This window comes from Mauremys reevesii, linkage group 6 (genome assembly GCF_016161935.1).
Source record: "Mauremys reevesii isolate NIE-2019 linkage group 6, ASM1616193v1, whole genome shotgun sequence".
In the NCBI taxonomy this organism is placed as follows: Eukaryota; Metazoa; Chordata; order Testudines; family Geoemydidae; genus Mauremys; species Mauremys reevesii.
Window position 1 is genome coordinate 124,280,533 of NC_052628.1, and position 27,503 is coordinate 124,308,035.

At 45.0% G+C, this 27,503-nt stretch overlaps 1 long non-coding RNA gene across 2 annotated transcripts; it reads right to left on the reverse strand.

Moving 5' to 3' along the window:
* Window positions 1-6,957: 6,957 nt before the first annotated feature.
* Window positions 6,958-14,372, reverse strand: LOC120408734. 2 transcript variants are annotated; one of them, XR_005600925.1, is made up of 3 exons: window positions 14,134-14,372; window positions 13,853-14,037; window positions 6,958-7,219 (listed from the first exon to the last, which is right to left on the reverse strand). It is a non-coding gene; the product is annotated as an uncharacterized LOC120408734 (long non-coding RNA). The 2 variants fall into 2 exon arrangements; XR_005600926.1 differs by lacking the exon at window positions 6,958-7,219 and adding an exon at window positions 8,262-8,532.
* Window positions 14,373-27,503: the final 13,131 nt, after the last annotated feature.

Here is a 27,503-nt window from a genome sequence, read left to right on the forward strand (position 1 = left end):
TTACCCCACCAGAACGTATTTACACTAAGCAGTTTTGTATTTGGGGAAATTCTGCATGATTAGAGGATCCCGTCAGGGGTGGACAATGGAAAGTGGTGCATAAAACATGGGGCCCGATCCTCAGCTGGTGTAAATTAGTACAGCGCCACGGCTGCTCATTTACACTAGCTGAGAATCTGGCCCTGTATCCTCACATTTGTGTTTTCCCCTGACTCCCACCTCATCCCACAAAATTTCTGCCCGGGTGTGAAAGGACTATTGCCAGGGAAACAATAAAACTTTCTTTCCTTTCTCTTGTTTCATGACAATGAAGCATCGTCTCCTGTTTTCATCCAGCTACTATATCTTTGTACAGATTATGAACCATTACTTGTGCATTCAGAAAAGCAAACCTGTGTCTGTTAAAAGGGCAAGTCGCCCACTGGCAAACATAAGCAAAGCCCGTTCTCTGTCTTCGATACTGGCTAGATTCCATCAGCCCCCTTGACTTCCAATGAGAAGAGCACCTGTGAAATGCTGCAGAGAAATGCAGACAAAGAAAATGGCCACATATCATTATTTTAATGATATATTCTGTTGTAAATACATCTTGTACATACTTGAATGTTTTCCTCCATCATTTATTGTCTTTCTGAGTTACATGTCAATGATGCTCTCTCAGTTCCTTGTGTAACACTGTAAATACCATAATGTCCTTTATTATTTATACTTAGGCATTTAACACAGAGAGAGATGGCTTCACATTATTTTAAGATATATGTCAAAAATAGGGTTTGTTTTCCTTTTGCTTTAAAATTGTCATGTATCCTCTTGTTTCTCTTTTCCTTTTTTTAAAAAAAATAATAATTTATTGTTGAGAAGAGAGGATTGTATCTGTAATGAAACTGTTCAAAGAATGCACCCTGGAAGGCCATAAGGTACTGATAAACTAAAGAATCTATTATCCCAATTATGAAGCAATAAGCAATTGTTGATTTATTTAAGGTTTTATTGTTCATTTGCAGTCAAAGAGGTGCTGGAATAAATTGCTACTGTGTAGTACTGGCACAGTTACTCCGCAGACTCCTTCAGTCCATTAGACCTCACCTCTGGCTCCCTAGTCCAAATACTGCACTACAGTTACACAGCTGTCTAACTCCCACATTTGTTTTGGTGAGCTAAGTTCCTTTACTGTCATTTTTGCCTCCTTTTTCTCTCGTGTCCCAATTTCTGGAGTGGAGTTTGCCATCCAGTCTGCTGTCTGTCGCCTTTGTTCATAGAGATAGCCAGTCTAATTGCTGCTGAGCAGTTTGCATTGACCAGGGTTCAATAATAATTAAAAAAGAAAGTAAAAAAGGAAGAAAGAAATTCTCCAGTGGCATGTCTCACATGTCCTTAATGGCTCAACTGAAAGACGAACAGGTGCATTGGAGTGGAGCAGCAAAATAATATACAAACTAAAGGAAAGATTTTTGGATATGAAATTTAAGACACTCCCGCATCAATATGTTGTTCGTTTAATAGCGATTCCTGCTCCAGTTTTGTCAACCTTTCCTCTAAAGAAAGTTATTCCGATTTTTGTGTTGGGCTCCTTCTCTACTTTGTTTCTTTATGGCTGTGTTGCTATCAGCTGGAGCATTCAAGCCAAGGTTTAAAGGTGCTCACAGTCAGAGCTGGATTTTCTAAAGACCTGATTTTTGTTTGTTGTTATACATATTGTCATAGCACCTAAGAGCCCCAGCATGGGTCAGGACTCTATAGAGCAGTGATACTCAGACCTCAGTGGTTTAGGAGCCAAATTAGCAATCAATATTCCCCAAAAGAGCCACAGGAGTGTGAATTCATTGGTTCATTTATATATATATATATATAATATATAATTTATATATATATATTTTATAATTATTATATATATATAATTCTCACAGCAAAATGACTGATCAAGTATTATTATTTTATCAACTACAACTGGTTAATAACATAGTAACAGCCTCCTGATTGGTTAATAGCTTAGATTGGTTAATAATTAAATCACACAGTGTTTTAACATCATGTGCTGCAAAAAGCTGCAGGAGACGCATTAAAGAGCCACTTGCGGCTCATGAGCCTTAGTCTGAGTATCGCTGGGATAGTGCTAAGCACTGTACAAACAGAACATAAAGACAGTCCCTGCCCCAGTCGGCTTACAAGTTTAGCATCCCATTGTTCTTCTAAGTGAGAGCTGAGTTCCTTTGACACTGGGGATCACCCCAGAAGTGCTGGCGTGGGCTGAGAGCTCAGGCTCACTCCTTTCACAGCTCGACATGGTTGAGTTATAGTCTCTGGAAGTCTCCAGTGGGAGAGGCAGCAGATGGCCACAAAGACCTTCAGAGCAAAAGAGGATGCGTGCCTGCCTGCGTAGTTTGCAGCAGGGGAAATGGCAAATGGAGTTCCACCTGGCCACAATGTCTGGGCTTTGTCGGGTGACTCCCAGACTTAATATGCTTTGTCTCGGGTGCAGCTGAGTGAGCACAGAAGAAGATTTAAAATGCCCAGCCAGCTCTTGGCTGACCCTTGCGTGCCAAGCAGTAAAGTCTGGCCTCATTTCCGCTTGGGGCAAGCTGCCATCTATCAAGCAGGCCCAGAGATGGTGATTCCTGTGAGCACTGTCGACAGCCTCTTCCCGCCTGTTTTTGTGAATTCCTTGTGCCTCATTCTCATTTCCATCCAGGCCCTTTTACACCAACTCAGCAGAGTAAAGGGGAAGGGCATGAAGGAGAATCAGGCCCAAGTCTAACGCAGGTGGTTAGATAGCGTGGTATTCTGCTGGACCCATGTGTCTGCCGCAGAAGTACCATTGTCGGTATTATCGGCTTTTATTGGGATTATCTGATTTGCAGCCAAACTCTTTCCTGCCACTCAGGGGCAATTTAACGCATGTGGGAGGAGAGCCAGTAGTAGATCCCCAATACGTCTGTGGCACTGTGAATTCTCTTTGCCTTCGGAGAATTTATTTTCCAAGGGCTCCTTTGGCCTATGCACCCTGCTATAGCTCTCTGGGCAGAATTGCTATTGTAAAGACATTGCTCCCTGGTAGCCCTTTGCAGCGCAGCTTGGGACGCATTGGCAGGTCTGTTTGCCATATTCCTGTCCAGGGGGCACTGCCGGGAGAGCGAGTAGGCTGAACAATTTGCTCATGATGGGTGACAAGAAGTGGAGAGTTTTAGAGAGTTATGGGAATTCTTCTGTGCCTGACTCTAATCTGGCCAAAATCTGAAGACAAACAGGCAAAACTGAAGCATTCATTCCAAAAACTGCCTGCTCAGCTACTTTATAATACCACGCACACTTTCCCAGCAGGTTGCAGACACAACAGCCCTTCACAAGAATGAGCTGAGATCCATATTTTTTCATATCACTCTTCTGGTCCATCAACATGTTGACTTTGAGAGGATTCACATACAAATCAAATCTGAACTGGCCATTCCTTACACCCCAGATCCTGCCAAAGGGACAAGCCTGGCACAACCGTCACGCTGGAGCTGCTAGCTGGCACACCTCCACGATGTAACAGGCACAAGGGCTGCGCCTGTGCACTGTGGAGGTTGCACAGTTAAGCTGAACAGCTCCAGTGTTGCTTTTATGTCACAGCCCTTTGAGCAGCGTGGAATAACTGCTCCAGCAGCAGCATAGGAGAGACACTCTCCCAGGCAGGAATAATCTCTCCTGGGGCTACTTGGCTTGGATGGACAAGGTTGCTTTGTTGGGTGAGCGTAGAGGGGCAGGGAGAGGCATGCCTCTCTCTCTAATCTGGCCACCCCATTTTGGGAGTCCTACAGGGATAACAAGGAGGAAGGATGGTCCAGTGGTCAGGGCACAAGCCTAGGACTTAGGAGACCTAGGCTCAGTTCCCTGCTCTGCCACAGGGTGCCTGTTTGACCTTGAGAATGTCACTTAGTCTCTCTGCACCTCAGTTCCAAGCAGTGCAATGGGGATAATAGCACCAGGTGTTGCAAGGATGAATATATGAAAACTGTGAGGCACTCAGCTGCTGCAGAGAGGAGGGGCAGCTAAATAGATTGAGTGAGCAGCCCCCTGCTTGCAGCATGCGGGGAGCACAGACTGCTGCTATGTCAGGCACTTGTGCCAGGGCAGGGCAACTTCTTGCAACCCCCTAGACACCTGTGCAAGGGCCGTGCCCAGGCTCCTGTGCCCACATCCCCTTGGGCCAGGCAGCACATGCACTGAACTCGGCTGTGTTCATTTGACACAGTCACGCTGAGTTATACATTGAACAAGGCGGACAACACTAGCCAACATCTCCTGTGGTGGGCTAAGAGATGGCTCCCCTTGGAGGTGCAGCAAAATGTAGGGCCCTGGGAGCACTGTGTCCCAGTATATCTGCAAGTGGGATAGACATAGGCTTGATCCAGTCCTCGAGGAAGGTGTTTATGAGTGAGGCTAGGCAGGGATACGTGCACTGGGAGGAGTGACTGTTTAAAGCTGTAATCATCCCTCCTCCTACATGACCCCATTGTGCTAAATTAGTATTTCTCCTGCTGCAGCAGTTCAACACCATTCCTGGAGAGGCGTTACCGAGTCCTGAATATGCAGCACAGCTCCTGCTCCAGGTTCCTTCACTGACATTGACATGGTGGGACCTGAACGGAGCATGACCGGATTATTTTGCAAATTATTTACTTCATTTCCCACTTGGGCAGTTATTTTCAGTGCCCCATGGTCATTTCCTCCACTGCACCATTCACACACGTACCCCTAATGGGGAACACATCACAGGGGCCTCAGTGTAGCTCTGCATCATGGCCAGCAGGGGCGGCTCTAGGAATTTGGCTGCCCCAAGCAGGGCGGAGCCGCAGGGGGCGCTCTGCCGGTCGCCGGTCCCGTGGCTCCAGGGGACCTCTTGCAGACATGCCTGCAGAGGGCACGCTGGTCCCGCGGCTCCAGTGGACCTCCCGCAGGTATGACTGCGGAAGGTCCGCCGGAGCCGCCTGCCACCCTGCCGGCAAAATGCCGCCCCAAGCGTGCGCTTGGAGCGCTGGGGTCTGGAGCCGGCCCTGATGGCCAGGGCCAATCATCTCTGACAGAAGATGTCCTCCTCTAGTCAGGGAGGACAGGCCCCAGCTGAGTCTTGGGAGCAAAGCCCCCACTCAGCTAGCAAGGTCCTTGCAATACACTGGTTTACTCCAAAGGCCAAGCACCTGGGAACAGGGTGTGTGATCCTGTGACAGGGTATACCAGACCCTCTGAGGCCCCCTGCTGGAGGTCTTGTGGCCCTGCCACATCCCGCCCCAAAAAAGGGCAGTGGAGAGGGTCCTCCAAGCTGCCTAGAATGACTGTGTGGGACACAGCCAATCAGGGCCAAGCAGCCTAATATAAGAAGAGCTGCAGGGCTAGAGGGAGTTCAGTTCCTTGTTGGAGCTGTGGAGCCCCAGATAGGGCAGAGCTACTAGAAGCCAGGGACAGCGAGGAGCCCTGAATTGGTTGCTGGGACTCCATTAGTACAAGGCCCTGAGCTAAGGGTGAAAACACTGCGGGGAAGTGGCCCAAGGAATTAGAGAATCTGTGTGACATAGTTAAAGGGACACAATAGCCGGCTGCTCTCTACATGGTCCCTGGGCTGAGATCTGGAGTAGTGGGCAGGCCCGGGTCCCCCTCACTCCCCATTAGCCACTGAGGGGACAGTGGCCTGGACATTGAGGCACCCTGGAGAGGGAACTGAACCATAGTGCCCAGCTGGAGAGCTCTAGCCAGGAAGCCCCAAGAGGGTGAAGACATTGTCCCATCTCTGGGATAGAGCAGCGCCCCAGGGCTCCCTCTCTGGAGACAATCGGAGACAGGGTGTGCAGGTACGGCCACTCAGTCAAGGGGGCACTCACGAGAGGTGAGTGAACCCCATTACCAAGCCCAATGAGAATAACACTGGGGCTGAGGACAATGAGGCTCAGTGGGTCTGAGGGGTCCAGGCTAGGAGGACGGGGTCATCTGTTGCTCAACCGCTGAATCCGTATTGTTGAGTTTTAAGTGCACGTTGCTGTGCCTGCATGATGCATCACTCCTTACGGGTGACTCCTGGTCTGCCTCGAAGGGCAAAGAGACCCAGTCCATTTCTAGTAGCACCAGTGTGGGGATGGAATTCAGTGCTGACATGCAAGGGGTGTAGCCTTGCATCCTTTGCCTCGCTGTGCTGCAAGGATTTGAGGATAAGAGCAATGGCTCTGCCTCTAGTGGGACCCCATGGCTCTTGCCCCTGAATGTGGTGTGGGAGGCCTGCTGCCTTGCCAAGGCTTGGGGGCAGATTGTCCCAGAAGCTCTGCCAGTACCTTGCTCTGTTCTATGGGCTGGCAGGCACACACCTTCCAACTTAACATTTCCTGCTATGTTTGTGATTTGCAAATGTTAACTCAAAAACAAATATATTTAAAAAAAAAACAAAAGAAAACAACCCCCACAGGCCCCTCGCCTGACTGGGGAATCAATCAGAGGCCAAGTTTCATGTTTCAAACTTCAGCTGTTTTGGGAAGAGGCCTCTCTCTCTCCCTCACACTCACTCAAAAAAAAGTTTTTAAAAAAAACAAAACAGGAAAATGCATGTTTGTTCCATCTTAATCTGCCTAAATAATGGAAGGAGGGATTTTGCTTTAACTTTAAAAATAAAAACACTTTTTGGCTCCAAACCAAGTATGGGAAAATATCATCCAGATGGGTGAAAAGTAATGAACAAATGGAAAAAAAAATTTAAAAAACCGTAAGTGTTGCAGCCTTAACCATAGCATTCACTAACGAGCGAATAATGTTATCCCCTTGTCACCTGAACCGCTGGCCAGTTTGGTGGGGAGGGGAGTTAGCAGGTTGTTTCGTATAATCATTTTCTCCTCCTAATGGAATCAGGTAGTTCATTGATGCAATCTTGTTTATTTATACATAAGTTACAAAGTCCTGTTTCCTGGATCCCAACAGGAATCAAACAACAGGGGAGAGTTTCTTTGCTCATAGTTCCAAGCCTCTTTCAGCCAGCACTCAGCCCAAGAGCTCTCTTAGCCTTTTTCTCTGGGTCCTACTACTAGGGCTTCTCTGTCTGCATCCGAGGCTTCTTTGCTTCTTTGTTTCTGCTGCTTCTCTCACACACACAGCTCCCCCAATCAAGGCCCTAGCCCCAGCCTTTGCTACATCAGTCGCCTTGCCATGTGCCTGTGTTTTGGGTGGTGGCTCCTACTGCTTCAGCTACTTGGGTACATGTAGCCTGAAAGAAGGGCGTCAATCACACCACCAGCTTCTATGAGGTTTCACTTCCCCCCCCCCCGCCCACCGCGATCCTCCCCCCAGATGAATGTTATCTCTAGCTAATCTGGGTCACACAGCAAAACTGCATCATTATTGAGGTTGCACTGTCAAGCACATTAAAGTTAGGAGATGCCAGAATTGCTCGGCATCATTAGCGCTGTCCCTCCGTGCTTATGCATTATGAATCAGGTTCCAGAATCTCATTTACATGAAGGCTTCCTTTCGCCACGCTCACAGTGTACAGGGGCCTCAAAGTGAGTATAGATGCCCACAGTGCAGCCTTTTCACACTGACAGCATGGTGCAAAGGGGATTTTGAAGCCGATCCTCATTTACTCTGAGGGTAAAATCCTGGCCCCCCCCATCAAAGTCAATGGGAAACGTTCATTTACTTCAGCAGGGTCACCCTAACGCTTTCCATCCATGCTGCTAGGCTGTGGGGTGGCAGCTTTGCCTCTTCCTTGGCTTTGTTTTTAAGTAAAAACGTTAACGTTAATGGCAAATGTTGTCCCTCCTCCCACCCAGTTAACTCCCTTTACGGATAGCAAGGGACTTCCCTGTATAGAGTGGGCTGCATGGGGAAATCAGAGGAAAACACTGGAAGAATTTGCTAAGAACGTCCCTGAGCAAAGACAGGTCTTCTGATAGTATAGAAGCTGTGACAAAGAGTTGTTCCATGGCTGAACATTGATCAGATGGCAGGTAATACACTTACTGTTAATTACTAATTAAATCATTACTGATTTGGAACCAAGTTATGGAACATGCAAAAAAAAGTGCCTGGGAGGAATGCTGACTACCCCACTGATTGCTTTTGCTGCAGACTGTTGGATGTACTGGTTTCCTGGTGTGCAAACGTCAAACGTGCATAGTCGACTGAAGGCTGTTGTGCCAGCCAGAGTGACCACGGTTGATGGCGTCGCACCAGGCATCGTGTAGCAAAATTCCCAGGCCTGGGTCAAGCCTGCCAATCCACAAATCTCTGGAGTGGCCCCACAGGGGCCGCCAGGTAGGGGGCAGGACGTGCACCCCGTCTCATGTCGATGGAGCATTTGAGAGCATGATGTGTTGCAGTGTTTTCCATCCTGGTGATGTGGCCAAAGATGATGCAACACCACCACGGACTATTATGAGCACCTGAAGGAAGGCCAGATCTCTGCGAGAGTGAGACATTTCACACTAGGTCAAACCACTTTAGGCTTGGCACTGCCAACACATATGGAATGCCGCCAGCCACCCCACATCTGCCAATGGGGGCGCTCAGGTTTCTGACCTGTACAGCAATACAGAAAGTACATAGATCTGATGTGCAATGCACGCTAAATAGCAGTAAGGAATGATGTGGCTACAAATTGGGCCCCTTGCTCCTTTCCCCCCCAAGTGAGCAAGGACTGGGTGGCTGCTTGACTCTTCCCCCATCCAGCTACAACAACAGGCCAGCCAGTGTGGAATGGGGGGAGTCATCTGCACCAGGGAGAGGGCTGGCTCAGAATAGCTCCTTGACTGGAGCAGGTCAGGGAGCAAGCAGCCAGATTGTAATGCTGTTTTGTTCCTGCTCTTCCCCAGAGCTAAACTAGCATACCTCCGACAAACTAACCCAGGGTTGGTAACAATTTGGTAAAATGGAACTCAGGAAGCGCTCTCTGAGAATGCACTGCAGCTTTACATGCCGGTCCTCAGCCTGCAGAGACACTCAGCTGCTGGGCTAGACACCTCTATTCACGGAGCCTGCCATGAAAATGCCAACACACCCTTAACTTCTTAATGCTGCCGGGTGTCAAGCTAATTATATCGTCTACTACACACAGCCAGAGCCTCCGTTCAGAGCATATGGTTTAAGTAAGCGCAGGACATACCACGGTGGGTGTCAGCTGGCATAACAAATTGCTGTTCTGGGCAAATAAAAAGGCCTTTTTCAAATCCCCAACTCTGCAACCTGAGCAGCCAAAGTGAAATGTCAGAGGCTGGAAATGAGTGACCCCCCCTCACCACACAATGAGCAGTATGCAGTAGGAGGGTGGACTCTGCCTGGGTTTTCAATCTGGGGGTCACAACCTCTGGGGGGGAACCACAAAGCGGTGTCAAGGGGTCATGACCACCCTGCCCTTCCCACATGGATAAATGGCAGGTGGCACCAGCTAGGTGGGTTTGGGGGAGGAGGGGGCAGAAAACAGCTGCATGGAAAATGTTGAGGACCACACTACTGGTTAGAATGAGCATGACACCTAATGTGATGCACTGACCAGGCAAGGCCTTCTCACCAGGAACTCACCCACACACTGATCTTTCTGAGGTGCTCTCAGACATGTATGCTGGATGCCTAATATCAGCAGAGTAGCTGGTTGAGTGTCACTAGTGCAGCCAGCTGGAAAAGCAGGGCCTGCCAGGCAGCCAGGATGCCAGCTGCCACAGGAAGTGGTAGGGGCATGTGGAACAGACATGTATAGGCGTTGGGTGGGATTTTCAAAAGAACTCCACATTGGCTGCCACTGAAATGAATGGAAAAACAAAGCCCATTGACTTCAATGGAGCAGAGCTAGGCCAGTGCTGACTGCTGGCCAAAATCCCACACTAAGTGTGTAGTCCTACATGTGTATGCTGGAGGTGTCACATGTAATCGGAAGCCTTAGCAAGGAAGTAACGCCTCTCAGGTGGCCACCAGCTGGCCAACAGTTCTCCCAAAAGGAAAAGAGGAGCCAAAGGGGATCAATATTTCATTCGTGCAATATTTCTATGATCTCTAATGGCCCATAAAATCAAGTGATAAGTGCTATAAAACTTTAGCACAAGAGCTGGCCTGGCCACAGCGAACTTGTTTCTAAGGATGGCTGTAAATCTATGGATTCAGTGGCTTGGTTGCTGTGGTACTAACTCAGTGCCTGTAATCTAGTTGATTGAACTACCAGAAGAGAGTCCCTCTTACTTTAATTACAAGAGAACACGGTCGTCTAGAGGGGGGCTGACTAGTAGAAACCAGCTTTACAAACTCCAAATTGGAAATTACAATCACTTAAATCCAATTAGCACAAGTTAATTTAGATTTCAAGGTCACTCTACACTCCACTCCTTCATTTATTTGGCTGTGTTTTACAGCCTGGCCTGGATTTGAACATTTGCGTGCCTCTCATAAACAATGACTGTTTCCATTCTAGGCCTCTGGCTGCTGCACTCACCATTTTTCGGAAATTGCTGTCTGGCAAGTTATCAAAGGGTTAGCGGATTATGAAATTTATGACTTCATTTAATTGAAAAATCATCTATTGGCTCACCAGCATAACTGCACTGCAGTGTTCTTGTGTTTGCCCCTAAGCAACTGTAGTAGGTTCACATGTGCAGGAGAGCTGCATGATAGAGATGTCGTCCTCTTCCTTGCAACATGACCAAATAATATTGCTACTCATTTAAGACCAAACATGACACTTGCACTATGGCTACACCGCCACAGTAAGTCAATCTAAATTACGCTACTCCAGCTACGTGAAGTCGACATAGCCTAGGTCAATTTACTGCGGTGTCCACACCTTGCTGGGTCGATGGGAGATATGGTCCTTTCCATCCTATGATCTCTGCAAACATTATCAGAAAACTTTCTAACCCTGGTACCTAAAGTAAATCACCTAAACAGATGTGTTCTGACATTAATTCCAGCGGGAGCTGGGATTGCTCAGCACTCCTGACAATGAGACCACTTTTCTATTTAGGTGCCTACATATGGATTTAAGGAGTCTAATTTCAGGCACCCTGGTTTGAAAGAGGAGGCCATGACACTTCCACACCAACTGTAATGTAGGAATCATTAGGGCTGGTTAAGCTTTTCACCCATAGTTTTTTTATAGCTTTTTTGACACCACAAGAATCCGTGGCCAGTGCCAGCTTTCTCTGAAAACTTGATTGATTTGGGACTGAATGATATTACTGACTTCTAGTCCTGTGCTCTAACCGGTAGGTCATCCTAAACTATGTCTGGCTGATATGTATCTTGAGTACAAATGGCCTGTAACGCTCATGCCGACTCTCACTCTTGGAGTAGCTAAAGCGCTGTCCCACTTCATTTTCACATGAAAACTTTCAATCCCATAAGAAATCAGAAAACTAAATGTACCAAAAAACAACACCAAAAGTGTTATCTTCCAACAGCTACCAAGGAATCAGCAGAAAGAAACTCCAACTTAAGGGGGGAAATGAATCAATAGCAGCTAGCTTCCTGCTGACAAAGTAGTAATACTGCTGTGTCTGCCCTGAGCAAAAGTCACTCCCCTTATTCATGGATGCAAACGGGGCTAATCAGTTTCAATACACAAAACCGTTATCTTCCCATACAGTAGAAACATAGCTACTCCATTTTTCAAAGGTCAAAAGACAACTTGCCCTGCAGCAAAATGCATTCTGTAATTAATGTGCTCATTTGTGTATGAGGATTAGCCTCTATCTAAACACAATTCCTTCTGCAGATCAACATTTTGTGCTCTCCTTAGATAATCAGCATTTCCATATTTGCTCTCAAAGCTGCTGGGGCAGGCAAGGCCCTGAATGGAGCTGTTTCTGTTGATACCAATTAGTCATGCTAGGGCGAGGAAGTACAAAGGAAATGATTATTGCCACTTACATTAATAGTGTTAGTGATGCCTCAACACTGCAGCAAACCTTGTTACAGTCAAAGTTCATTACCAGGAATGAACCAGTGCACCTAGGGGTCTTTCTTGGCCATGTGAAAAGCGTTAAACCAAAATGTATTGTGTGTCAGCTTAAGAATGGTCTGTGCTTGGTTCATACAGTGACTTTCCCCCTCCCTACCCATTAGCTTGAGGCGCATATAGAAACAGCACTGCTGCCTTACATGCATTGAATATAATGTCTTGTGGCCTATGGGAGCAGAGTGGTTATGACTCAGCTATCAAGCATGCAGAGTAATACTCTGCTTTCCTTCTGCAGCTGCTGAATTTCAGAGTGCTCCAAAGGGCTCTGATAAAGATGGCTGTGAAGTATCTGATAACCCATTTCAAAGAATAGCCGCAAAAGGAATATGTCTGCATGGTGAATGCTTTTTCTGCTCTCTGTTTCAACTTTCATCTACCTCAACAAAATATTTGTTTAATCATATTTACTTGGGATGGGAGGATGCTTTCACCAAAATCCCATATCTTCATGTTTACCCACAAAAGTGTGAGTTACTGAATACTAATGTTGCTATTTTTAAAGCATTTCTTGACATTTAAATGTGCCTAGTTTAGACTTGCTCTGAAAAAAAAGGAATATCACTGTAAGAGCTATTCTTACCTCTTGGATTGGACAAATGGACTATAAGGTAGATAGAAAGCTGGCTAGATTGTTGGGCTCAATGGGTAGTGATCAACAGCTCGATATCTAGTTGGCAGTGCCCCAGGGGTTGGTCTTGGGGCCAATTTTGTTCAACATCTTTATTAATGATCTGGCTGATGGGATGGGTTACACCCTCAGCAAGTTTGCAGATGACACTAAGCTGGGGGGAGCAGTAGATATGCTGGAGGGTAGGTCCAGAGTGACCTAGACAAATGGGAGCATTGGGCCAAAAGAAATCTGATGAAGTTCAACGAGGACAAGTACAGAGTCCTGCACTTAGGACGGAAGAATCCCATCACTGCCATAGGCTGGGGACTGACTGGCTAAGCAGCAGTTCTGCAGAAAAGGACCTGGGGGTTACAGTGGATGAGAAGCTGGATATGAGTCAGCAGTGTGCCCTTGTTGCCAAGAAGGCTAAGGGCATATGGGGCTGTATTAGTAGGAGCATTGCCAGCAGATCGAGGGAAGTGATTATTCCCCACTATTGGGCACTGGTGAGGCCACATCTGGAGTATTGCGTCCAGTTTTGGGGCCCCCACTACAGAAAGGATGTGGACAAATTGGAGAGAGTCCAGTGGAGGGCAACGGAAATGATTAGGGGCTGGGGCACATGACTTACGAGGACAGACTGAGGGAACTGGGATTGTTTAGTGTGCAGAAGAGAAGAATTAGGGGGGATTTGATAGCAGCCTTCAACTACCAGAAGGGGGGTTCCAAACAGGATGGAGCTCGGCTGTTCTCAGTGGCGGCAGATGACAGAACAAGGAGCAATGGTCTCAAGTTGCAGTGGGGGAGGTCTAGGTTGGATATTAGGAAACACTTTTTCACTAGGAGGGTGGTAAATCAATGGAATAGGTTATCTAGGGAGGTGGTGGAATCTCCTTCCTTAGAGGTTTTTAAGGCCCGGCTTGACACAGCCCTGGCTGGGATGATTTAGTTGGTGTTGATCCTGCTTTGAGCAGGGGATTGGACTAGATGACCTCCTGAGGTCCCTTCCAACCCTGATATTCTATTATTCTATTATTCTAATGACTATTAAAAGGCAGTGGAAAGCTATAGTTTATACATCTAGCTCAGATTCTTCTGAACTCTTTATTTGCTCTGTGAAAATGTTAAACATGGTACTTTCAGCTTGAAGAACTGTCCTTCTACCAAGCAAGCTGAGAGAGTACAACTTGACAAATGTTTTAGAGCTGTATTTTTACATTTTTCAAATAAGCCACATTTCCAAATGTGACGTGTATAAACTTCTTTTGAGATAAAAACATACTTACAGTTTCTGTAAAGTGCTTTTAAAGATATCTTGGTGCTCGTTAAGAGAAATGACATGGTATACAGCATACTGATTCACCCGACTTCGTCTGTCATTCTGACTAAGCAGCAGCCATTCAGAATATTGGCACAGGAAGAGCGGAAGAAACATCAAGTATGTAACTGTCAGGCGAGCCCTCCAGGAGACCTTGAGTAAAGGAAGTTTTAGTGAATGATCATTATTAAAAATAGAATTTACCTTGAGAGATTTTAATTTTGAATAAAACATAAAGAGCTAAAGAACCTTCTCCTCAGAGGTCACCTCCTTCCACTGAAGAAGTCAGTGATCTTGATTGCAAAAAGCAATAAACAAATGTTGGTGTAGATTTTCTGAGGTGACTAGTGACTATGTGTACTGTGCTTCAGAAAGCTGATTTCCAGAGGGTGGGTGGGTGCTCTGCTTTTCCAATCTCTTCAGGTAGTCTTAAGTTGAAGACTTAGAATTAAGGTATCTCAAATCATTAGGCACTTCTGAAAGTTTCTACTATTGTGTTTTCATCTCACTCTTCCTTCACAGGGACAGGCTTTCAGGATGCTGCCAGACCTGCACGAAAATTGTTAGTACTGACCAGACCACTGCTGTATGTTTCAAAGCAAATACACTCTCAGTGGGGCTGGTTGCCAGTCCGAGTGCAGCACCAGTCCCCTATGTGTTACCCAAAGCCTCCTTGGCCCTGTGTTGCAGAATGGGTCTTACTCAGGCAGGGTCCGGAAAGTGAGAGCAAGGTGAGCTAGTGTGTTTTCCGTTCACACTCCCCCGCCACAGACAGGGGTGCCACAGAGGCTATCTAGCTACTGCACAGCCCCCCCCAACTCTACCCCCCCTCAAATTCCAGTGCTCCAGACAAACAGTCCACCTTCCCCCCCCCCCCATGCCCACACACAGCCCAGTGCCCTCCCTCAGGCTAGCTACCACCAGTGCCCCCCTTGGCCTACTCCGTACGAAGGGGAGGGGATGCAGGTGCCGTTGTCCCACTCAGCTTCCCCTCAGTCTGAGTGGAGCCACCTCCCTGGCCATGGCCAGAACTTGCTGAGTCCTCCCTCCTCCAGGCTGGACCTGAGCCCAGCCTGAAGACACAAAGCAGTTGTCTGAGGTGAGGAGGATGGAAGAGGCACAGCCTGCCCCACGAGTAGTCGTCCTGGGTTCCCACCAACCCAGTAGATGGCTCTTGTGTGGGTAGCCTTGGGGGGGTGGGGGTAATAGAGCCTCGGCTTGGCTTAACATGGACCTGAGTACAGCTATCTCTATTCCACAGAAAGCAGCTCCAAACGAGGCTGCAACCCACAATCATTTTCCCCTGCACTATCTGGTTAACAAGAGCACCTGCCTAGCAAACAATTTCAATTACAAGGGACAAAAAGCAGCAGTGCTCCTAAATTCTCCCAGTCAATAAAGCAACAGAGTAAGGCTGAAAAAACAAACTGTATTTACTCTTCCATTTCAAGCAATTGTGTCAACGTGTTAGAAAGCAGCTCGTTTAGAGCTTACCGCAGTGTGAGGTGGATTGGAGGTTAAGCGGCATGAAATGAGTAGTGACTGCCAGTGCTATTCAATCAATAGGTATAGACTCCATTACAGTTCCAGGGGAGTGAAGGGGGGTTGCCTTCTTGTTGGCAGTGCATAGTTCTCTGTGACAAACAGAAAGGGAAAATGACAATGGCTCTCCACACATACCATGACACTTTCAAACACACTGGCCTTTCCTGGCATACTGCGAAGACAGGAGTAGCAGTGTTGCCCAGTGGACTGGGAGTTGGACTAAGGGTCTGTCTATGTTCCAGCCGGGAGTGTGAATGGGCAGCTCATGCAGACAAACCCGCCCTAGCTGCGCTCTAGCTAATATGCTAAAAATAGAAGTGAGGCACCATGGCCCAGGCTTCAGTGCAGACTACATAAGACCTCCTGCCCCCTCTGTATGTCCTCTCTTGTTCAGCCAGTGCTGAAGCCTACACTGCAGCAGCTTCACTTCTAACTTTAGCGAGCTACCTAGAGTACAGCTTGCACAGGTACATCTGCATGAGCTGCCATTCACACCCTCGGCTGCCAGGTAGATGTACCCTGAGACTCAGGCGACCTGACTTCTCTTTCCAGCTCTGATGTTGACTTGCTGAGGAACCCTGGGAATTCGTTTCAGCTTTCTGTGTCTGTTCCCCTTCCTACTCTATCTATTTAGATCGTAAGTTGGGCTGGTCAGGAGTTTTCTGATGAAATGCATTTCTTTTGGAAAATGCCAGTTCAACAAAACCAAAAAGTTTATGGGAAAGGGTCAGTTTAGACCCATCTCCCGATTAAAAAAGCTAGTGCTTTCTGGCTGGCAAGCAATGTCAGCTATATTTATATCTACTATCTATTTTATATTTGACAACAAGACACTCCAGCCTATGCATTTAAGGAAGATGACTTACTTTTTTGGTGGTCCTTTGGTCTTGTGCCCTAGAACATTGCGTTAAATATGATCTTGTCAGTCCAAACTACCCTACCTGTTTTAGCTCTGTGCATATATTAAAACTATAGTGCTAAGGCTTTCTCACTATGCAATATACATTTCAGGCTTTAGAGACACAGTTCAATGAATAAGAACATTTCCCTTTTTATTCTTTTTCATCTTGACTTCTAATCTTTATCATTGGCAGGCTTCTTGTTAAAAATAACAGCGGCTAGAACCCTGCTGCATTCTGGATCCTACTTAATCAGAAGTGAGATGAAAGAGCTGCTTGTGAAAAATAGATTAAACAAGCCAAAAGCCAAGCAGGTTACTTACTTGCCTGCACTAACTCTTCATAGACCTGTGCTTCAGAGCTCAGGTTTTATGGACATTTGGAGGGGTTGCTATAGGAACTAAGAGAAAGTAGGGAGCTCACTGCAATTTATGGGATTTTTTTCAATTTATTCATCTTTTTAATGCTAGTCTACACCAGTGAGTGCTACTCGGGTTTAAAAATGGAAAGAAAGAGATGACATGGCAGACATAAATTGATATCCGCTGATGAGGGTAAGAGGTAAAATAAAATTCAAATAAAAGAAATGAGAGAAGGAAAAGGTCCCTAGAACAGTGACTAAGAGAATATTGGATCAGAGCCTCAGCCCTGGTAAATCATAGCTCCACTGATTATGCTGACTTTCCCCACTTGAGGACGTGCCCTATAGAGGCAGAGATCTGCATTTGGCCAGGCAAGCTGTTCCCAAGCATAGGGACTTTGGGAAGAAAAGATTCAACACACCCGCTAAGCTACTTTTCTCCCAAACCGCCCACCTGCTCAGTAAAAGAGCTGTAATACATTTCCCCAGTCTTTGGTGCCATCTGCACTGAAAAGTGCAGCTGTGGCATGCAACAAAAGTCAGAGAGGCATATACTGGAAGGGAATTAAAGAAGACAGAACAAATATTTCTGCATTCATCACAGCTACTTACTAGGCCAGAACTAAGGTATATGTGGAAATTAGGGCTGTCAAGCGATTAAAAAAATTAATCATGATTAATTGTGCTGTTAAACAACAATAGAATACCATTTATTTAAATATTTTAAATGTTTACTACATTTTCAAATATATTAATTTCAATTACAACACAGAATACAAAGTGTACAGTGCTCACTTTATATTTATTTTTTATTACAAATATTTGCACTGTAAAAATGAAAAACAAAAGAAATAGTATTTTTCACTTCACCTAATACAAGTACTGTAGTGCAATCTCTTTATCATGAAAGTTGAACTCACAAATGTAGAATTATGTACAAAAAAACCTGCATTCAAAAATAAAACAATGTCAAACTTTAGAGCCTATAAGTTCACTCAGTCCTACTTCTTGGTCAGCCAATCACTCAGACAAACAAGGTTGGTTAAAATTTGCAGGAGATAATGCTGCCTGCTTCTTGTTTGCAATGTCACCTGAAAGTGAGAACAGGTGTTCGGATGGCACTGTTGTAGCTGGTGTTGCAAGATATTTAAGTGCCAGATGCACTAAAGATTCATATGTCCCTTCATGCTTCAACCACCATTCCAGAGGACATGTTGACAGGTTCTGCTTGATAATGATCCAAAGCAGTGCAGACTGACACATGTTCATTTTCATCATCTGAGTCAGATGCCAACAGCAGAAGGTTGATTTTCCTTTTTGGTGGTTTGGGTTCTGTAATTTCTGCATCAGAGTGTTTTCCTCTTTTAAGATTTCTGAAAGCATGCTCCACACCTCGTCCCTCTCAGATTTTGGATGGCACTTCAGATTTTTAAACCTTGGGTTGAGTGCTGGAGCTATTTTTAGAAATCTCACATGTTATACATGAAGTGGGGGGAAGCGTAGCTCCCTTTTATGGACACCCAGGCAGCCAGTTAGCTATAAAATCCCTGTTAGTATCTGTTCTCTACTTGCTTTACCTGTAAAGGGTTAAAAAAACCCATAGGTAAAAGGAAGGGAGTGGGCACCTGAAGAAAAGAGCCAACGGGAGGGCTAGAGCTTTTTAAAATTGGGGAAAAACCTTCCCCTTTGTCTGTCTGTGGTTGTTCTCTGGAGAGAGGGGACAGAGGAGAGACAGGGCTGGAGCTATGCTGTAAGAGCTTTGAGCCAGGTATGGGAAATCAACAGATCATTCCTAGAACTACTCATTTGAAACCCCAGACAGGTAAGTAAATCAGGAAATGTCTAGGAAGATGTGATTAGGTTTATCTCTTTTATTTCTTATTGGCTTGTGGATTCCTCTGTGCTAACCCTCAAATGCTTTGTTTTGCTTGTAACCATTAAGCTGGACCTCAAGAAAACCATTCTAGATGCTTAATTATTCTATTTGCTCTTTTTAAAAGTAGCAATAGCCTAAATTCCAAATATATTTTCTTTCTTTTGGTTTTTAATAAAATTTACTTTTTAAGAACAGGATTGGGTTTTTGGTGTCCTAAGAGGTTTGTGCACATGTTGTTTAATTAGCTGGTGGCAACAGCTGATTTCCTTTGTTTTTCTTTCTCAGCTCCTCCCCAGAGGACTGAGTGGACTTTTAGGTTCTAAAGTTTTACACTGTTTTGTTTTTGAGTGCAGTTATGTAAAAAAAAAATCTGCATTTGTAAGTTACACTTTCACGATAAAGAGATTACACTATAGTAAAGAGATTACACTGTATGAGGTGAATTGAAAAATACTATTTCTTTGGTTTCATTGTTACAGTTGTGATGGAGCAAGGCCAGATGGCTACAGAAAAGTACTCAGGAACAGGTATGTTAGCCCCAGGCTAAGCAAATCCCTAGTACCATGGGAACCAAAATGGCAGTTGCTCCAGGGTAATTAAGACACCTGGGACCAATTAAGAACTTTCTAGAAGGCACCGGAGAGAGCTACATTGATTGGCGCATCTGCAACCAATCAGGGCAGGCTAATCAGGGCACCTGGGGCCAATTAAGAACTTTCTAGAAGGCACTGGAGAGAGCTACATTGATTGGAGCACCTGCAGCCAATCAGGGCAGGCTAATCAGGGCACCTGTTATAAAAAGGGGAGCTCACTCCAGTCAAGGAGGAGGAGCCAGAGGAGAGAAGTGTGTGTGAGGCGCTGGGAGCAAGAGGCACAAGGAGCTGAGACTGAGAGGGTGTGCTTCTGGAGGATTGAGGAATGATCATACAATCAAGCATTATCAGACACCAGGAGGAAGGACCTGTGGTGAGGATAAAGAAGGTGTTTGGAGGAGGCCATGGGGAAGTAGCCCAGGGAGGTGTAGCTGTCATGCAGCTGTTATAAGAGGCACTATAGACAGCTGCATTCCACAGGGCCCTGGGCTGGAACCCGGAGTAGAGGGTGGGCCCGGGTTCCCCCCAAACCTCCCAACTCCTGATCAGACACAGGAGGAGTTGATCCAGACTGTGGGTTCCACCAGAGGGGAAGATCACTGAGGTGAGCAAATCCGCCAAGAAGCGCAGGACCCACCAAGATAGAAGAGGGACTTTGTCACACAGTGCATATATATGTAATCAAAAACAATAATATAAAGTGAGCACTGTGCACTTTGTATTCTGTGTTATAATTGAAATCAATATTGAAAATGTAGAAAAATATCCAAAAATATTTAATAAATTTCAATGACTATTCTATTGTTATAAGTGCAATTAATTGCAATTAATATTTTAATCACGATTAATTTTTTTGAGTTAACTACAATTAATTGATAGCCCTAGTGGAAAGGAAATGTTTCTTTCCCTGAATGTTACATAGGAGAGTTCACATAAATAAATCTGCCCCCTTGGTCTCTTCTGTCAGATTCTCATACATCTGGCAAGAAAAATGGGTTTAAGAAAGGGACTTGGCACTGAGCAGGATTAGTTTAGGCAAAGTCCCCAGGCTCCCAGAGGGGCTCCTCTGTGTGTGGCTGTCAAGACTGAAGTCAGTTGTCTTCCTATTTGTTAGCCTCTCATTCCCCTGATATCCAGGGGGACTTTATCTGATCAAGAGCACAAATGGCTTTTTCTTGCTTCTTTCTGTTTCTCTACGTTTAGTTTCTTCTTATGGGCCTGATCCAAAGCCCACTGAAATCAGTGGGAGTCTTTCCACTGCCTTTCAATGGACGTTAGCTCAGACTACCAAATTGATCTGACAGAAGGTTGCTGGGGGAGCCCATCCCCCAACTGAGGACTCCCTATGTCAGCCCAGTGTGAGCTGATGATGAAGTGGCAATGTATCACTCTTCTTAAATGAATCCTAGACAGCTGGATGTGGAAGCTGAGGCTACAAGACTGAAGGGTGGAGGTGTTTGGCCAAATTCAGGCCTGTGGTTATACTATTAAAATAAATGGGAATGTTAGTCTGTTTTGCCAGGCCAGCATCTGAGACACAGAACATGGTTGAAAAGATCCTCCTGGCTAGGCAGCAGCCAGCCACACACAGCACTTGGATGGAGAGATCTGGGAAGACGGAAAAAAGAGAGGAGACACCTGAGATTGAAAATTAAAATGCAGGTTGGTGGGACAAACTGAAAAGAAACAGAAGCCTGGGGAAAGAGCCAACACTATAAATCAGATTGTTCAGAAAGATAACAAGAGCTACAAATGAATGAGGGCCAGGGAGAGAGAGAGGTCCTGTTCGTGAGAGTCAAACTCAGTGGGTGCAGAATCAGATTAGGTCACAGAGCTCCAGACACATTTGTCCTCATACCACAATAGGGTCAGGAGTAGATCTACTGGGAGCTGAGAGTGCTTAGCACCCTGTAGGATTGGGCATGTAATGTTATGTTTATATGCAGTGTATTATTCAGCCACTGGATATCTCTGGGTGCTACATAGAATTCCAAGCAGGGTGTGGTGCCTGGTAAACAAGGGAGACAAAGCTGGGACTGGAGCTGTGTGGAAGGCTATTTATTGGTGTCTCTGTTTGTAGCTGTTTTCTGTAATAAATGCCTCTTGTTTAAATCAGATTCTGATTCCATATATCAAGGCAGTGTCCTTATTTTGTTTGGGGTACAGTTTAGTTTAAGAAATATAAAAGCATATGTCATGCTCATGTGATGAATATTTGCTAGGAATGGTTGTCTAGGAGAGAGTCAGTGGTTCAATTAGCAATCTGTTTAAACTATTTCAGCACTTAACGGAGATACTTTTAGTGTCAGATATTTTTCAGATTAGTCTTTTTAGCAGCTGATAACATATGGAGAAGAGCTGAAATACTATGATGTAACCCATGCAAAAGGAGCTGCCAGGCAAATCAAGCAATAATATGCATGATGCTCTAGCATCAGAACAAAAAAATGTTCCTTTCTAGCGTGGGCATAATTTTAGGCACCTCAAGGGAGGCCCCTGCAATCTACCAACTAAGGAACAGCTGGCACTATGCCTGTCACCCATTCCAATTTTCAGTTGGCTGGTGGACGGGCTGCAGGGCGGGCATCAGAGGAGAATTTCTGGTACTGCTTTGCTCAGTGGCACTCAGCTGAACACTCCTGCCTGTCTTTGTAGCTGTCAGTCAGTCAGCTCCAGAACAGAAGCACTCATCTGGAAGAGGGGGTTGCACTGGAGCCTCTTGCCTGTAGGGGCCATTCTTGCTCCGGCTGGGCAGGCTGGATGCTATGGCTGAGACTGCTTGCTGCAGTCAATCGCTGAGCTGGGCCCCGCACCCGGCCCCAGATGGTTCTGAGTGCAGAGCAAGAGGGAGCCTGACCTGGCAGGGAGGAGACTGAGCTACAGGCCAGCAGCATCTCTTCTCCCCACCTTGCCTACTTTCTATGGGGCTGGGTGAAGGGAAGAAGCTGGGGGCATCCAGGCCCAGTGGCGACTGGGGATAAGGCAGAAGGAGGAGAGGTGAAGAAAGGGAACATGGAGGCGGAAGGTTGGGAGGCAGAGAGCATGGAGGCAGCTGGCAGGGAGGAAGCGAAGAGAAGAGAGTGAAGACATGGGGAGCTGGAGTGGAGAATGTGGGTACAACATTCTAGGGTACAATCCAGATCAGTGAGTGGCTCTGTCATCACTTGCCCTGCAACCTGGGGTGCCTCACAACACTGTTTCTGTAGCTCCCAGTCTGGCAGTGTTGGATTAAGGTATAAACGAACTAAGCTACTGCTCAGGGCCTCTCAATATGAGGGGCCTCTAAAAAAGAAAAAACTGACTCCATTTCAAATTTTATCAAAATCAGCTGATAAATAAAGGAGATATGGGAAACAGAAGATATTTACATTTCGTTCAAATATGACAAAAATATACACATCTGGCTACACAAATCCCCTTACCCTACCCCAGTGGTCCCCAACCTTTTTCGCCTGGTGGGCGCCGGACGACGAGCCACTGAGGACCATGGCCGGCGGATGAGCATCCGCTGAAATCCCGCCGAGAAGCAGCAACGTCATTAGGCGTCGCCACCGAAATGCTGCCGACAAGCAGAAGCATCCATAGGCTTTGTCGCCGAAATGCCATCGAAAATCAGCGTCATTTTGGCGGCGACGTTTCTGGATGACGTTGCTTCTCGGCGGCATTTCGGAGGATGCTCATCCGCCAGACAGTACGCGGGTGCACATAGATGCCCCGGTGGGCGCCATGGCACCCACAGGCACCGTGTTGGGGACCACTGCCCTACCCTTACCCTTCACTAATTGTTAGGGCTGTCAAGCGCTTAAAAATTAATCGTGATTAATCATACTGTTAATACTAGAATACCATTTATTTCAATATTTTTGGATGTTTTCTACATTTTCAAATATATTGAATTCAATTACCACACGGAATACAAAGTGTACAGTGCTCACTTTATATTATTTTTTATTACAAATATTGTACAGAAAAAACATAAGAAATTGTATTTTTCAATTCACCTAATACAAGTACTGTAGTGTAATCTCTTTACCATGATAGTTGAACTTACAAATGTAGAATTATGTACAAAGATAACTGCATTCAAAAATAAAACAATGCAAAACTTTAGCCCCTACAAGTCACTTCAGTCCTATTTTTTGTTCAGCCAATCGCCCAGACAAACAAGTTTGTTTACATTTGCAGGAGATAATGCTTCCCACTTCTTGTTTGCAATGTCACCTGAAAGTGAGAACAGGCGTTCACATGGCACTGCAAGATATTTACGTGCCAAATGTGCTAAAGATCCATATGTCCTTTCATGCGTCAACCACCATTCCAGAGGACATGCCTCCATGCTGATGATGGGTTCTGCTCAACAGCAGTCCAAAACAGTGCACATTGATGCATGTTCATTTTCAGCATCTGAGTCAGATGCCCCCAATAGAAGGTTGATTTTCTTTTTTAGTGATTCAGTCTGTAGTTATCTCATTGGAGTGTTGCTCTTTTAAGACTTCTTAAAGCATGCTCCACACCTCGTCCCTCTCAAATTTTGGAAGGCACTTCAGATTCTTAAACTTGGGTCAAGTGCTGTAGCTATCTATAGAAATCTCACATTGGTACTTTATTTGCATTTTTTCAAATCTTCTGTGAAAGTGTTCTTAAAACAAACGTGCTGGGTCATCATCTGAGACTGCTATAACATGCAATATATGGCAGAATGCATAAAACAGAGCAGGAGACATATAATTCTCCCCCAAGAAGTTCAGTTGCAAATTTAACACTTATTTTTTTGTTTTAAAGACTGTCCTCTGGAATGGTGGCCGAAGCATGAAGGGGCATACAAATGTTTAGCATATCTGGCACCTAAATACCTTGCAATGCCAGCTACAAAAGTGCGTGCAAATGCTTGTTCTGAGTTTCAGCTGACATTTTAAATAAGAAGTGGGCAGCATTATGTCCCGTAAATGTAAACAAACTTGGTTGTCTTAGCGATTGGCTGAAGAAGAACTAGGAGTGTTTGGACTTGTATGTGCTAAAGTTTAATACTGTTTTCTTTTTGAGTGCAGTTATGTAACAAAAAAAATCTACATTTGTAAGTTACACTTTCAGGATAAAGAGATTGCACTTCAGTACTTACATGAGGTGAATTGAAAAATACTATTTCTTTGTTTATCATTTTTACAGTGCAAATATTTGTAATAAAAATAATATAAAGTGAGCACTGTACACTTTGTATTCTATGTTGTAATTGAAATCAATATATTCGAAAACATAGAAAAACATCCAAAATATTTAATAAATTTCAGTTGGTATTCTGTTGTTTAACAGTGCAATTAAAACTTCGATTAATCATGATTCATTTTTTTAATCGCAATTAATTTTTTTGAGTTAACTGTGATTAATCAATAGCCCTACTAATTGTTCGTTATTGGCAGGCGGGAGATCAGGGCTGAGAAAAAAACGATAATTGCATTTGTAAAATTAGTATTTCTAAGAGTAAGTCCTCTATCAGTCTCCTAAGGGAGCATTTTGTTGGCCAGATGATACCGGTAAAATTCTGACTGTGCCTTCATAGCTTGTTTAAATAAATAAATAATCTCACTGCCGATAAAATCGGGAAAAATGTGCGGTTGGAGACAGCACTGATGTGAAGCAATCCTGCCAAGCTCATACTCATATGTTAGTGTGTTCTTTCTTCTTTTGATCTGTACATAGGTACAATTGTGTATTTTAATGCACAGGCTTCTTTCTGCGTCATGTGCTATTCATGCTTCACATGACTGAGTTTGAAGGTGATCGTCTTATAGACTTGGGTCAAGTGAATCTTGAGGAGGAAAAATTTGTGTTGGCTTCCCTCCGTCAGTTCGGGAACCTTCACAGTAAATATCAGAGAGTGGTGATGAAAGGATAAATAGAGGGTTTTGAGAGAAGTGAAGGAAGATACACATATATCAAAATATTCTGAGTACTTGGTGAGCAAGTTATTTCAAACTGTGTGTCTATATGATTTAAAGGCTATTAAAGCCTATAATATTCATTATACAGTGAAACCCCGCTATAACGCGATGTTTGGGGTCCAAAAAATTCCATCGCGATAAATGCGGGGTCGCGGTATAGCGGGGTTTCAAGCCGGTCAGTTTAAGTCAGGGGTCCCCAACGCGGTGCATTGACGTGCGCCGCCTAGTGCCCAGTGCCCAGCAGGGGAGAGAACCCGCACCTGCCGGGGACAGAGAACTCCGAGGTTGCGGGCGCCGGTGCTCTCTGTCCCCAGCAGGTGCGGGGCCGCGGCTTCTCTCCGGCTTCAACCCACTAGCCTAAAGCTCATCTATTAGTTATATTGATATTAATTACACTCAGAAAATTGTGTGTGGTTTGTATTTTTCCAGTACATTGATTTGGGTTTTTTTTATAGAAGGTTATGCTGAATTACCTAATATTGGTGCTAAAATTAGTAGCAGAAAGTTTTTATTGAAACTAGTAAAAGATTTAATTTTATATGATAAATATTGAGATTTATATATCTATCAACAAATAATATATTTATTAATTTATATATATCTATAGATAGATAGATAGATAGATGCTGAAAACCTGTGTTATTTTACCAGGATATTTCTCTGAAAGTTAGTGCTATTTTGTCTATGTTCTAATAGGAAAACGAAAGAGGATATATATTTTTTTTACATCAGGAATAAGGAAAATTATCCTTTTCATATGAATAAATGAGAAAACATTGATTAATTTTGTTAGGAAAATACAAAGTTTATCCAGACTATATATAAAATATATTTACAAATGTTTATTCCAATTTAATTTTTGCTACAAAACAATGAATTGTTGGAATTTTTCTTTTGCCATGCTATACAAATACAATGTATTATGCATATGATATGTGATTTATCAGTCTATATAAGAATTTTTACATAGGATACTACCTATAATAAAATATGATCTTGCACGCCCCAAACCTGCTGAGCAGAAAATCCCAGGCTTTTTTCTACACAGGCATCTCTCTTCGCATTCGCTTCTCTATCCTCTGTCTCCCTAAGGACCATTAATTAATCTTGAGTAAACACCTCAGACACACAGAGTCACAACAAGCTATATGTGCGAAAGAGAAAGAAAGAAAGAAAAATTACTGGTAATCTCTAGACAGACATTGAGAAAGTGAGAGAAACTAGCCTATATTCAAGCAAATACAGTCAAACCTCGCAATAACGCGCCCCGCCATAACGCGAAATCACATATAACACGATCATAAGTTGGCTCCCCTTTAAGGCCTAATACCCGTGGTCCCCAAAGCCATGGCACCCGCCAGGACATTGATGTGCCCCCGCCTAGTGCCCAGCAGGGGAGAGAAGCTGCGGCACCGCGACTGCTGGGGACAGAGAACTCCAAGGCTGCGGGTGCCGGTGCTCACTGTCCCCGGCAGGCGCGGGGCCACGGCTTCTCTCCGGCTTGGAGAGAAGTCGCGGCACCGCGCCTGCTGGGGACAGAGAACTGTAGGGCTGCGGGTACCGGTGCTCTCTGTCCCCGGCAGGCGCAGAGCCGCGGCTCAGGGCTGCCCAGAGGATTCAGGGGGCCTGGGGCAAAGCAATTTCGGAGGCCCATTCAATAAAAAAAATTATAATACTATATTCTCGTGGGGGCCCCTGCGGGGATCGGTGCAAATTGCCCCACTTGCTCCCCCCGCCCACAGGCGGCCCTGGGAAAAATAAACCTTCTGCATCTCGGCACAAACCCAGTTTTGAGAAAACTTCTTTACAAGGTATCACTGGTTCTCCGCATCAGCTAGTGCTAAAAGGCACTAAAGCTCATTAAAAGGGTTAGACAAATATTTTCCGTCAAAACTTTTTCTGGATTGAAAACTAGGGGTTTTTAAAAAGCAGAACAAAATCATGGACAATGTCTGCTTTCCTTCAAAATTTGTTGTGTTTTTTTTAATTGAAAAGCTGAAATTAGTCTGCCAAAACCTGACTATGGTTTGGGGTTTCAGAAACGTGTGGCCAAATATTTGCTGCTTGCTGTTTTTATTGTTTAAAGAAACAATAAAAAATTCTGCTTAAATTCTGCTCAGGGGGTCACGAGGTTATTACTGGGGGTCGTGAGCTGTCAGCCTCCACCTCAAACGCCGCTTTGCCTCCAGCATTTATAATAGTGTTAAATATATTAAAAAGTGTTTTTAATTTATAAGGGGGGGTGTCACACTCAGAGGTTTGCTATGTGAAAGGGTCACCAGGACAAAAGTTTGAGAACCACTGAATTAACCCCTCTGAAGCCTCAGGGAATGCGGGGGGGTGGGTCTCCCTTGGTAGGGTTGGGAAGGAGGTAGGTGGTGTAGGATATTGCTCTTCTCATGTGAT